Source organism: Ictidomys tridecemlineatus, chromosome 3, assembly GCF_052094955.1.
Source record: "Ictidomys tridecemlineatus isolate mIctTri1 chromosome 3, mIctTri1.hap1, whole genome shotgun sequence".
In the NCBI taxonomy this organism is placed as follows: Eukaryota; Metazoa; Chordata; class Mammalia; order Rodentia; family Sciuridae; genus Ictidomys; species Ictidomys tridecemlineatus.
In genome coordinates, this window is record NC_135479.1 from 121,308,116 (window position 1) to 121,322,462 (window position 14,347).

The window sequence follows — 14,347 nt, forward strand, 5'->3', positions numbered from 1 at the left end:
AGTGACTTTGAGTAAGAGAGCTGTGGGTACTAAGGGAGACTGACAGTAATGGAGTTTGGATTTATGAGAACACACAACTCTACTGAATTTGCAGAACAGTAACTCCTAAAAAAAATATAACTTAGTAAATCAATCAACTGGTACAAATTAATTAAACCTCCGCTTCAAGAACAAAAATATTAGGTACTTTTTTTCCCCCTGAAAATGTAAGCACTGTCTCAATCCCAGAACATTTTTCTTTTACTGACAAATAACAATATTTAACATCTGCAGAGTGTGAGGTGCCCTATGTATGAATGTGGTTAATTTCCAGAGCAACCCTGTGATGCCAGCATTGTGGTGGGGGAACAGTTTCTGGGAGCTTAGGTGAAACACAAAGCATCACCAACTCAAATCCAGATGCTCTTTCTGTTCTGATCCACTCCATCAGGGACCATGGTACAGCCAATGCTCTGGAGTTGGCCAAGCAAAGGCCCCCAGCTAGTGCAGGTGGGAACTGCTGTCTTGAGCATACAGCAAACACCCAGTCTTACTGACATGAGTTGCCATGACTAGTCTATTCATTGATTATTTTTTCTTCTTCCTCTTCCTCTTCCTCCTCCTCCTCCTCCTCCTCCTCTTCCTCCTCTTCCTCCTCCTCTTCCTCTTCCTCTTCTTCTTCTTCTTCTAAGTTCAATCTAAAAAGACTTTTTAAGTACCAACCATTTACCAGGTACTTTCTTAACTATTAGTGATACATGATAAATTAAAATCAGTTCAGTCATACAGAAGTCATCCATTCAAAGCAGTTTTCAAATGTATACAGCATGTGAAAAAGAAATGGTGTGTGTAAGGGAGGAATTTGTGGTCTCTTAACAGCTGTTTTTACACTAGTTTTACACAGTAATGAATACAGCATCTATACGTGTCTTAAAAGTACTTGCCCACCAAAGTACCTTCTCCAACTTCTGCTTTAGTACACAGTGATGATGCAGAAGAGATTCACGAATCATTCCATTCAGATTTACGAAGAAGCCTTCCATTTTCCCTCACTTCAATCTGATTATTCAAGACATAATCTTCACTCTAAAGAACCCTAATTTCATTTTTGGAAAACTGTATTGAAAATGAAGCAACACCATTTCAGACTATTTGTTTAAAATGCTGTCATTACCTGTCAAGAAGCAATTTCAGATCATTTCTTTTAAGGGAAGGTGAAGAGTTTGTAAAAGTGTTATCAAGTTATAATATTAGACTTTAGAGAAAAAAAATTTAAAGCGAGTTTAGATTAAATCCTCCCTGGATCTTCCTGACTACAACTGTTTACTCTACCTAAAATGTGTCAAAACCAACTGATTGCCAAAGGAGAACTTATATTTAGACTTATATTCTGCAGTTGAAGATATTTAAGTAAATTTCTTTCCTCACAGGATTGTTAAGTGAGATAAACAGATGACTCATCTTATTTTTACTCTTCACCAACATTGTTGAATACAGAAATTTATTTTGTCAATTTGGGCAGAATAAATTATTTTCAGGCAAGCCAACTACAAAGCACCAGGTGTGAATGATATTCACCAACATGTAAAAAAAAAAAAAATTCAAAGTAGTGGAATTTTCTTTTGTGATTGATTGTGAACCCAGGAGTCCTGTATCATTGAGCTACATCCTCAGTCCTTTTTATTTTTTTTTTTGTTTTGAAACAGGGTCTCACTGAGTTGCCCAGGCTGGCTCAACCTTGCCATCCTCTTGCCTCAGCCTTCCAAGTAGCTGAGATTTCAGCTGTGTGCCACTATACCCACTCTTTTTTCTTCTTCTTGAGCGAACTTCCAGCCTACTCTATTTCACTGGCTTAGATTAAAAAACAAAAACAAAACAAAACAAAAAAACATGCCTTAGTATTCATGAAGATCCCTACCAGCCTTTTCTCCTGGGCTGTGACACAACCCTCAGGCCTTCTGAAATTCCAAAGCACGGACAGGGACAGGAATGTTCCTTTTAGATAATCCTTTATTGGTGCAACAGATTAGCTCATCTGTCCTGTGTTTATGGCCTCCTTAGAACTGATGATTCTCTACCTCTTTTAGACCGTTCTGGAGACATGGGAGCCTTTGGTTTGGCTGCAGGGTCCCACCTGCCTGTACATCGTTTACTGTCCCTCTCAGGATTAGGCAGACTACACGGGGGTGTGGTCTGAAAGCGAGGTGGTCTTCCCTGATTCTGCAGTGCACAGCCTTTCACTTTTAGTTACTCTTTCCCCTTGGAAAAGTCCATGGAGACTTGGTCCCCAGTCCTTGCCACCATGGTTGAAGAAAATCTTTTTTACTTCATGTTTCTTGTGACACTCTTACTGTGTTGAAACCCCACTTTCTTCTCCAAAGGACTTGAGCTTATGGGTAGCAAAACTTAGAGACCTGAAGAACATTTCTGCTTTCTGCCCTGCCATATGCCTTCCTTGAGGCAATGTACAAAAAACTTGCTACCTGCTGGAATGTCAGGATGAAGGGGACAGAGCTTCCTGTTTATTACTCAGCATAAGTATAGCTACTTAGCAGCAACAAGAGTGATTCCTAATGCTAAACTCTTCAACATTTCATATTCTCTAAAACAACTTTTTTTAAAAAGAAATAAGGATGGCTACACGTAGTGATACAGGCCTGGAATCACTACTCGGAGACTAAGGCAGGAGGATCATTAAGTTCAAGGCTGATCTGGGTAACTCAGAGAGATCTCGTCTCAAAACCAAAATACGAGGGGCCATGGATGTAGCTCAGAAGTAGAGCACAAGCCCTGGGTTCAATCCATAGCACCACAATAATAAGATAAGTAAGTAAAATAAAAGAGAGGTATGATGGGATGAAATAGGCAGAATTATGACCCAACCCCTCCGCACCCAAAGATGTTCATATCCAAATCCTCTGAACAGGGTACGCTACCTGGCAAAGGCAAACCAAGGTTGCAGATGGAATGGAAGCTGCTCATCAGATGACTTAAAATAGAAACAAAATAGCTGGGTGTGGTGGTGCATGCCTCTAATCCCAGCAGCTCAGGAGACTGAGGCAGGAGGATCATGAGTTCAAAGCTAGCCTCAGCAAAAACAAGGCTACTAAGCAACTCAGGGAGATCCTGTCCCTAAATAAAATACAAAATAGGGCTGTGGATGTGGCTCAGTGGTCAAGTGCATCTGAGTTAAATTCCCGGTACCCGCCACCCCTACAAAAAAGAATATGTGAGATGGTAATAGGAGAGCATTTGCTTGACTTTAGCTAACTTTGAAGACAGAGGAAAAAGGCCAAGGCAATGTTGGTAACTTCTAAAAGTGACAAGGACTTTTAGAACATGCACTCTTCCCTAGAGACAAAAGAAAGAAATGCAGCCCTGTCCATGTTGTAGCTCAGCCTTAGATTTTTAACTGTAGAATATAATAAAGTCCAATTGTAAATTATACTTTGGGAGTTAGTTGGTTTTGACACATTTTAGCCGAGTAAATCTAAGTCTGGTCTTGATTTTAGCCCAATGGGATCCATTTGGGTTTCTGAACTACCAAACAGTTAGATAATAAATTTGAGTTGTTTTAAGCACTGTGTCTGTGGTAACTGGTTACAGCAGTCCTAGAAAATAACTACACGGGGTACTGTGGAGTCACTGCAAGAGCTACAGCGACACAAGGCAGATTTGAGCCTACACTGTCACATCTGGAACCTGCATGACTGTTGCCTGAGCAAGTACACATAGTTGAAAAAAGACTGGCTCAGTCATCTTCCAAGATGCCTCTCCCCGACCAGCTGTCTCTTTAGTAGAGTGCACAGGGAAAAAAAGAAAGTCCTAGAAAGAGCGATTGCAGGCTCCCTGCCCCAGCCGGGAAGCTGGGCAGAGGGAAAGGATGAGGCTACAGACAGTGACTACCTGGAAAGCCCTCCAAGGTCCACCAACGCTCCTTGGTGCTTTCTCTGTGACAATTATTATTCTAACCTATTTTATACTTATTCTCATAAGAATCCTGTAAACATTATCGTCCTAATTTTTTTTTTTTCAGATGAAGGAAATGAGAGAAGGTAAAAGATTTTACTGTAGCTACTAAGTGACAGAGAAGTGGTGGGTGGCCAGGGTTTCTAGATCAAAGCAAGCTTAATATTCTTTTGAATATACTATTGATTTATTGATCACAAGGTACAGATTTTGAGATGAGAAGAAAGAATATAAAGTTAAGAGGATTTTATTGCACAGAAACAATGGATACTAAATATGCATGTGCCTAAAAAGAGGACTCCCAAGATATATAAAACAAAAAATGATAGAACTCAAAAGTAGGCAAATCCAAACTTTCCTCAAACATTCAATACACTTTTCAGATTAATCAATAGACTAAGTAGACAGAAAAGCATCAATCATCCAGAGGAGCTAAACAAGATTTGGTCACTTGACCCAACTGTCACTTCATAACATTCTAACAAAAGAACAAAAATTCTTAAAAGTGCACGTGGCAGTCCCCAAAACATACTCTGTTCTAGGCTGCAAAACAAACCTTAGTAAAGCCCAAAGAACTAAGTTCATACTAAGGATGTTCTCTGAACATGATGAATTAAGCTAGAAAGAAAAACCTGAAGGGTATCTGGAAAACACTCAAATATTGGAAATTAAACAACACATTACCAACAGAAATCCCCAAAACAAACAAATGAAAAGTCCCTACCATGGGCCAAATAAGAAGTCACAAGGAAAATTATGAATTATGTTTAAACTGAATAAAAATGAAAGCATAATATATCTGTAAGATATAGCTACTGAAGTCCTTGGAAGGACATGCAGAGCCTTAAAAGGGAAAGTGTTCCTCCAACTGGGAATTGAAACTTCCACTTTTACTAGAAAATTAAATGCAAATTTACCTAAAACATGAAGAAGAAATAATAAAGAATAGAAAGGGAATCAAACTGAAAACAGAAAACAATAGAGAAAATAAATCAAAACTTAATTAGTTGGAAGGAGAAATAAAATAGATAAACCTCTAGCCACTTTGACAAAGAACAAGAGATGGCATAAATTACCAATATTAGGAATGAAAAAGCAAGCAACATATCTTAGAACTATTAAAAACCTATATTAGAGGACATTGTAAACAACCTTGACTCAGATGTTCAAAACTTAGTTTGTGTCTTTGAAAGATTTGTCCGTTGTGCATATCAAAGAAGAATAGGAAACATGGATAACTCACCTCTACTAAAGAAATACTCATAGTTAAAACATCCCAACAGAACAAGTGCTAGACTGAGATGACTTCATTGGTGATTTCTAGGAACAAATAACACCAATTATTCATAAAACTTTACAGCAAATGAAAGAAGAAGGATCAGCAGGGTGTGGGGGTGCACACCTTAAATCCCAGTGACTCAGGAGGCTGAGGCAGGAGGATTGAGAACTCAAAGTCAGCCTTAGCAATTTAGTGAGGCTCTAAACAATTCCGAGAGATTCTATCTCTAAATAAAATATAAAAAATGTCTGGGGATGTGGTTCAGTGGTAAAGTGCTCCTGGGTTCAATCCCTGGTACCAAAAAAAAAAAAAGAGGAAGGATCACTCTCTAAATCATTTGTGAAGCCAGCCTTATCCTAATACCAAGATACTGAAAACAAGATAAAGAACAACAAAGCTACAAACAATATACCTCATGAACAAGGAACCAAATATTAGTAAAATAGTCCAGAAATATATAAAAATGATAGTACTTTATGATCAAATGGAGCATATTCCAGGAAGGTAACACTGGCTCAATTTTGAAAAACCCATTGATGTACTCCACCGCATCCATAAGCACATGAAGGAAAATCAGGAGTATCCCAATGCATGGAGGAAGAGTATTTGTAATTTAACATTTATTCTTAACAAAACTTTCAAAAAATGACTGTATGCATTTATCATAATAAAATTTTCAACAAACAAGAAACAAAATGGAATCTCTCCAACCTCATGAAAAGGCATCTAGAAAACGCTTATAGCTAACACCATGCTTTATAGTGAAAGAATGAGTGTTTGTCTCCCTAGGATCAGGAAAAAAAAATTAAAGATGTCAGCTCTGACAGCTCCTATTCATCATCATACCAGAGGTCCTAGTGAGTGCAACCAGACAAAAAGAATGTATTTTAAATGGCATGCAGATTGTAGATAGAAATAAAAGCTATGTCCATCAGCAGGTGACGCATTATTATCTACACAGAAACTTGCAAAGAAACCCTTAAAAAGCTATTAGAACAAATACATTTAGTAAGTACATTTAGTAAGTTTGTAGAATAGAAAGTCAATATACAAAAACCAATTGCATTTCTATGTACTAGCAGTGAACAACTGGAAACTGGAATTTAAAAAACAACAGTATTGCCTATGCCAACAAATAAGAAAGATTTAAATTTGATGAAGAAGGACAAAGGCAATTCAGTGGAGAAAGGACAGTCTTTTCCACAAATGTTCCTCGAAGAATTGGATACCCATTAGAACTTCAATTCATATCTTGTATCATATGCAAACATTAATTCAAAATAAATACACACAAGTGTAAATTTGAATACTGTGAAACGTCCAAAAGAAACATAGATGTTTGTGAACATTGATTAGGCAAAGGGTCTTAGATATGACACCAAATGATGATTGCTTTAAAAATCATAAACTGAACTTCATCAAAATTAAGAATTTTTGCATTTTGAAAGATACTGTTAAAAGTGGAAAAAATATCTAATGAAGAACTCATATAATAAGAACCATCAAAACTCAAAAAAGGGAAACAAACATTTCGATTAGACAATAAACAAGTTTTGAACAGACGCTGCACCATGTCTCTGGCTGGTTACCAGGTGTGGTAGTATATGCCTATAACCCCAGTGGCCCAGGAGGCCGAGGCAGGAAGATTGCAAGTTTGAAGCCTCAGCAAATTAGTCTCTAAGCAACTTAGTGAGACTTAAAATTAAAAATAAAGAACTGGGGATGTAGCACAGTGGTAAAGCATCCCTGTATTCAATTCCCAGTACCAAGGAGAGGGGAAGATATCTGGTTGGCAAATAAATGCATGAAAAGATACTACATCGAGATACCACTGCACACCTGTTAAAATTGGTTAATGAAAAAAACAAAAACCCTGACAATTAGAAATGCTCATTAAGGATGTTGAGCAATAGGGACTCTCATTTGATTGTGGTGGGAATAAATAAATGGTTTAGCCACTTTGACGAAGTTTTGCTGTTTAAGAGTTAAATCTATATTTCACAGCATCTCTCAATCCTACTCCTGTACATTTACCCACATGAACTTTAAACTTCAGATCATACAAAAGCCTGTACATGAATATTTCTATCAGCTTTATGCATAACTGTCAAATGTTTGAAATGGGAACAATCAAAATGTTCTTCAACAGATGAATGGATAAACAAACTGGTATATCAATACAATGAAGTAGTAATTTGCAATAAAAAGAAATAAAGCACTGATAAACCCAACAAAGAAGATGAATCATAGATTCATTTTAACAACTGAAAGAAGCTAAACTTAAAGGCTATACAATTTATCTGATATTGTAGAAAAGGCAAAACTATGTGGAAAATAGATCACTGATTGAAGGGTGAAAAGAGGAGAGGAATTGACTGCAAAGTGATTGCACATGGGGATTTTCATAGTCCCGCAACTATTTCTCTACCGCATTTTGGTGGTTGGTGTAAAAATGACTCTGCATTTATCAAAACCCACAGAACTGCCCATTGCAAAGAATGAATTTATTACATGCAAATTTAGAAATAATTCACTAGAGTGTCAGGATGCAATCTAGACTGATAATGAAAAAGCCAATGTACATAAGCTCACTGAATGGATAGGGGGAAAAATACTGATCCAAGAAACACAACTTTGACTAGATTCTGGCAGAGTAAAGATGAAAGAGCTCTACAAAACACACTGTGCTCCAGTTGGTAAATTGGCTTTGCACACAGGTATAGTTTAGTAATTCTATAAGGAATTCACCTATGTACTAGGACTGAAAAAACAAATAAAGGAATTGTAGATAATGGAGCCAGGTTACAAGAAAGAAGTGAGAAAGGCTAAAATCCAGTGATGCTTAGAGTCACAGATATCAGTATGAGTGCATTTTTTTTGGTACCAGGGATTGAACTCAGGGATGCTTAACCACTGAGCCACATCCCCAGCCCTATTTTGTATTTTATTTAGAGACAGGGTCTCACTGAATTGCTTAGTGCCTCGCCATTGCTGAGGCTGGCTTTGAACTTGCAATCCTCCTGCCTCAGTCTCCCAAGCTACAGGGATTACATGCATGAGCCACCACACCCGGCTGAGTGTATTTTTAATATGTATAAATATAAGTATACATGTGTTAAATAGACCTGTTTACTGGCTATACCCACTGAGCAGACTAGAAACATTGACAGCTCAGTATTGGTTTCAAAATACTATTCTCCAGTTAAAGGAATCAGGATTCTTTGAAGAAATGACTTATTCTGTGGCTGCAGCAGAGGAGTAGAAAAGTGCTTTATTTTAAAAAGGATGGGGACATGTGAAAAGGACACAAGAGCCAAACTGAAAGAGCTCTCACTGGGAAAGGAGGTATAACATGAGCAACAAATTAATTTTGTTGAATTTTAATCCTAAATAAAAATGTAAGGTATTCAATAAATATTTGATTAGATGAAAACAAAGAATAAAATATCTATAAGTGCACTCTAATGGTGCAATAAAGGGTGAACTTTGCTGAAGTTGAGAGTCTGCCTTTGTCCCTGGCTTCTGTGAAGTAAGCTCCAAACCCTTGGAAGGTACTGCTTTATAAGGGTATTTTTGTTTACCTTGAACCATATCAATAAACCATGCTAATACTGAGATTTATGGTGGATAGCCTTGGGGCATTGAGTATTAGCTCCAACTCTGATCTCAGCCCTGTGGCTAGCCATCTACTTCTATATAACCCAGACCCTACCAAATCTGGACACCAAGGCTTGGGAGAGCTTTCCTAGCTGGCAAGCCATGTGTGTGTCCCAGGCAAAGGTGAGTGCTACATGCACAGCGCCATCGGGAAAGGATGACTAGAAACCATACTAGTTGTTTCCTGAACCTCACTCCACGTTCCTCTTACATTGGCTTTCATACATCATTTTTTTTTCCTGTAATAAATCACAACTGTGAGTATAATGGCTTTGCTGAGTTCCTTGCATCCTTCTAGGGAATTATTGAATCTGAGAGTAATCTTGAAGACACATTTGCAGTTGGCATTAGAGGTGCGATTCCCAGGCTGGGGTTGTAACTCAGAGGTAGAGCACTTGCCTGGCATGTGTGAGGCACTGGGTTTAATCCTCAGCACCACATAAAAATAAAATAAAGGTATCATGTCCACCTACAACTAAAAAATAAACATCTCTTTAAAAAAAGTGAGATTCCCAAACTTTGCACTAACATAAATAAGTGATTGAATGAACACATGAATATAAGATAAGGGATAAATCATCTTTACAGAAAAAATCCAAATAAAATGAAAAAGTGATGATGAAAATAGAAAATCACGCATGTATGGAAAGGTCACACTTAGTCCTATTAATATGTAAAATTAACATGTGTTAATAAATTTTCTTAAAAAAGAACATGATCAAAACACCTCAGTAATGATTGACACAGGCTAGATGCACTAATGAAAGGGAAAATTAGAGGACCAGACTTGAAGGAGAAACAAGCTATTTGCACAGCTTTAGAGTATTCCCCTAAAATATGCATCAACAGCCAGGTGGTTTCAACATACATCCACTGATGTCCTTCCCCTTTAGGAGGTGGAGCTTATTATTCCTTCTTGGAATATGGGCTGGTATCAATAACTCAGTTCTAATGAGTATGGAAAAAGAAAAATATGAATTTCATGGTAGAGAAAACTTAACTACCTTTGCAAAATGTTCATTTAACATTACCAATAATCATGTTGTTATTGTGTACCCAATTGTAATAAAAATTCTTCCTGGGATAGTCTTTTCCAAAATTCTGAACATGAAGAACACCAGGGAAACCCAGCTTCAGGATCATTCTATAAAATACTTAATAAATTACTCCCCAAATGACAAGAACATAACAAATAGGGGAGACTGATTGCAGACCTGAAAAGCACAATGACTCTATTGATGTGGTATCCTGGGTTGGATCCCAGAACAGAAAAAAGACATCAGTGGAACAACATAAATAAATTAGTTTTGTTAAAAGTATTGTACCAATGTCAATTTATGAGTTGTGATAAATATCCCAAATGTATTACTGCAAGGATAAACTGGGTATAAAGGATGTATGGGACCTTAGGGCCTATGGGAAATTATGGTATATTCATATAGTAGGACACTTAGCCAAAAGTACTTCATCCCAAAAGGGAATGACTGATAAAACATGAATGAAATTCAAAATAATTATGCTGAGTGAAAGAAGTTAGAAAGTCCCCTCCCAAAGGTAGTGAACAATGTATAATTCTATTTGCATACAACTCTGGAAAGCATAAACCAACTTATAGTGACAGAAAGCAAATCAGTAGTGGCCTGAGAATGGTGGGGCAGGATACAAAGAAGAGTTAAGATATAACGATGCTCAGGGACAAGAGGAAACTTTCAAAAGTGACAGATGTCTTAAATGGGATTATTTCACAACCATCTACATGTTAAAGCACATAAAATTACGTAAGTTAAATAAGTATTTATTTTGTTAATTAGAGCTCAATATAGCTGTTTAAACAGCTCAATACAGCTATATTGTTTAAACAATGAAATGTAAAATATTTTATTAACTTAAATAAAATCAAGTCACACAAAAACAAACATAGCACAATTTCCTTTATGTCAATACAAAATTTTTCAAAAGTAAGACTGCATAGAACAAAAGGTCTGTGCTGAAAAGACAAGGGCGACCAAATATAAGTAGAGTGTTATTTTGACCTTGATTAATGTTTCAAAATTGAAGTCTGAAATAATTGAAATAGAAGCCCAAAGGGAAAAAACTGTGAAATATTATTCTTAATACTAATGCAGTTTCTGATATTTTCTAAAAATAACAGATTACAGGATGGACGTTTGGTGTGGTTCCTTTAAAAAATGTATTACTCAATTTTTTTTTTTTGGAACCCAGGGGCGCTTTTCCACTGAGCCACATCCCCAGCTCTTTTTATTTTTCCACTTTGAAACAGGATCTCATTAAGATGCTAAGTGCCTTGCTAAATTGCTGAGGCTGGTCTTGAACTTGCAAAACTCCTGCCTCAGCCTCCCCAGGAACAGGGATTCTAAGTGTGTGCCACCATTGCTAGCTCATTACCCAATTCTTGACAATGCAAAACAAACAAACAAAACATCAATGTAGTAGTCACTATATCAAGACACAATACAATAAAGTAAGAGAAGGGAACTGATTACACACACATCATTATCACCTAACCAGTTGCATGCAGAAAACCAATTATGTATTTTAAGATATTTCATCATAAAAAGATACAGTGTAAAGAACAATTTGTTTAACAATTTACTTCCACATTCCTGTCCATAGCTTGTAAATCTAATTACAACAAATTATTTTCAACAAATCATTCTGTGTTAAATGTTTTCTCCACAATGTTTTTAATAGTAAAAATAGCAACAATAATGCAATGTATGAAAGCCTAACATATGACAGTCACTGTGCTAAATTATTTAGATGACTGCTAATTTTTAAAATCACCTGATTCAAGCTCCCATCCATAGGAAAAAGCTGGTGTTTTTTGGTTTTTTTTCACTGCACTATGTTAGCATCTCATTTCTACAATGTTATCTCCAGGAATATCTAATTATATGTCATTTTCATCACCAATAACCTTGATGACAATCTTGCCCCGCTTATCAACACTCATATTAATAGATAACTATCTACTATACTGTGCTAGGCTCTGGAGATCCAGAGATAAGTATGATAGTCTTGGTCCTTTAGGAAACCAGTGATTATTAAGAGACACTTAAGAAACAATTCTATAGGAAAAAAAAAAAAGCTGAGAGAAATAGTGACACAACACAGAGCAGAGGCAGGAAACAGTAGACAGTGAGAGACGAGTAGGTGGATGGCAAGTTTGAAGTCCTCAGCTAAATAGAGTCTAACAGTTAAGAAACTGCTGGTGTGGCAACATGTGCCTGTGATCCCAGTGGCTCTGGAGACTGAGACAGGAGGATCACAAAGCCAGCCTCAGCAACTTAGTGAGATCCTTAGCGACTTAGTGAGACTCTATCCTAAAAATTGAAAAAAGGGGTTGGGAAGAGAGCTCAGTGGTAAAAAAATAAAATAAAATAGGGCCCCATGGGATGTCACAGGCCTGCCTATATAATCTCAGCAACCTAGGAGGCTGAGCCAATAGGACCGTAAGTACAAGGACAGCCTAGGCAACCAGTAAGACCCCTGTCTTAAAATGGAATTTTCTTAAAAAAGGGCTGGGAATGGGACTCAGTGATAAAGCACTTGTCTAGCATGTGTGAGCACCTAGGATCAATCCCCAGTACTGCATAAATCAAGGTAGGGTACCTGTGAATGTAGCTCAATGGTAGTGCAGTTCCTTAGCTCTAGATTTAATAATCAGCAAGTGCACACACACACACACACACACACACACCCGGCAAATGAAAGAAAGGGAAAATGAAGAAACCTGGGGGGATTTTCAAGATGGTGCAATAGAGGAGGTAGTTTTCCTGGCTGCTCCATGGCATGAAACCAAGAAAATAGACAGGCAACTTCTCAGCAAGGTGGGTAAACCAAAAAGGAAAAAAAAAAAAAAAAAAGGCAGGGGGAACTTTACTGGAATTTAAAATTGGACAGTTGAGCAGATTGAGGACTCCGGAGATTGGATATATAAGAAATCCCCAGCAGCATAGCCTCTGCCATGGCTGACCTAGAAGCACCAATATGGTCCCTCTTCGAGCAAAGTGGAGGGATAAGGGAATTAAAGGAACCCCCATTATTAGGAGGCTTGTCTAGATACTACGCATTTAGAGATCAAGGAGATTGCTGACTAAACTGAAAGGCTGGCAGCACATTATCTTTGGGCAAGAATGAAGCCACCATCTTTCCAAGCTGTAGCAGCTGAGGAATCCAATTCCTGGCAAACACAAGTTTGTCCCAAAATACAAGCCCAGTAAATATGTTATATGATATAGAGTATGCTTAAGTGACCAGGAGAAAATCAAACATGGAGAGAGGTTTACACAGGAGACAACTGGTCATGGGAACCTGCCTGGCTCTAACCATCCCCCTACAATGCTTGCAGCTGCTGGAAAAGATGTATCTGGCTGGGAAGGTAGAAGCACAGGGGTAGCAGAGATTGAGTTTGGAGACTGAACTCAAGACCAGGAAACATGGGGTCCACACGTGATATACTGGACTAAGAATTGGCTCCTTGAACCCAGGAGAGATCCCTGGAGTACATTCTTCCATCCTGGACAAGAAAGTAGTAGGCCCTAGAAGTGCACTGATTTAAAATCTCCAAATTGGCATTCAGCAAAGAGCCTGCAGCCCAACTAAGCTTACACCCTGCTTCCAGGAATTCTGCCTGCCGGATTACCTCTCTCACTCCAGCAATCTAAAGGCGAGGAGCATCCTCCTCCAGCCGACCCCACCTAAAACTGCTGAGAGAGAAGCTGAGAATCTTTTGAACTCTAACAGAAAAAATTCTTGAATATTTCATTGAGATTTTATTTCTCTCATTTTCTTTTCTTTGTGACCTTTATAGTACATGGAAATTTATACGTATGTATAAACCAAAGGAATACACAATCTTTTCAAAGAAATATAAGAAAAAAAATTTCTCAGACCTAAAGAATGAAATGGAAAATCAAATATAGGAGACTTACAGGACCCTAAATATACAAAATTATAACAGACCCACACCAAGGCACATTATTATGAAAATGCCTAAATTACAGAGTAAGTATAGAATTTTAGAAGCTACCAGAGAAAAATGAAGGTAACAGTTAGATGGAAACCATTCTGGATCTCAGGTGATCATTTAACAGAGACCATCAAAGCTCAGAAGTCATGGAATAATATAATATACACCAACCTCTGAAAAAAAAAAAAAGGATGCTAACCAAGAATACTATACCCAGCAAAATTAACTTTCAGAACTGATGATGAAATAAAAACCTTCTGTGATAAACACTTTAGCTAAAAGAATTCACACCTAGAAAGCTTATACTACAAAACATACTTGGTAAGATATTTCATGAGAAGGAAATGAAAAATAAAAGTGAAAACCAGCAAATGGAGAAACTACACTAAAGAAATATTGAATCAACAGACAGAGTAATTCAAATTAAAAACCAGACCAGAGATAAATCAAAATAACAGAGAATAAAAATC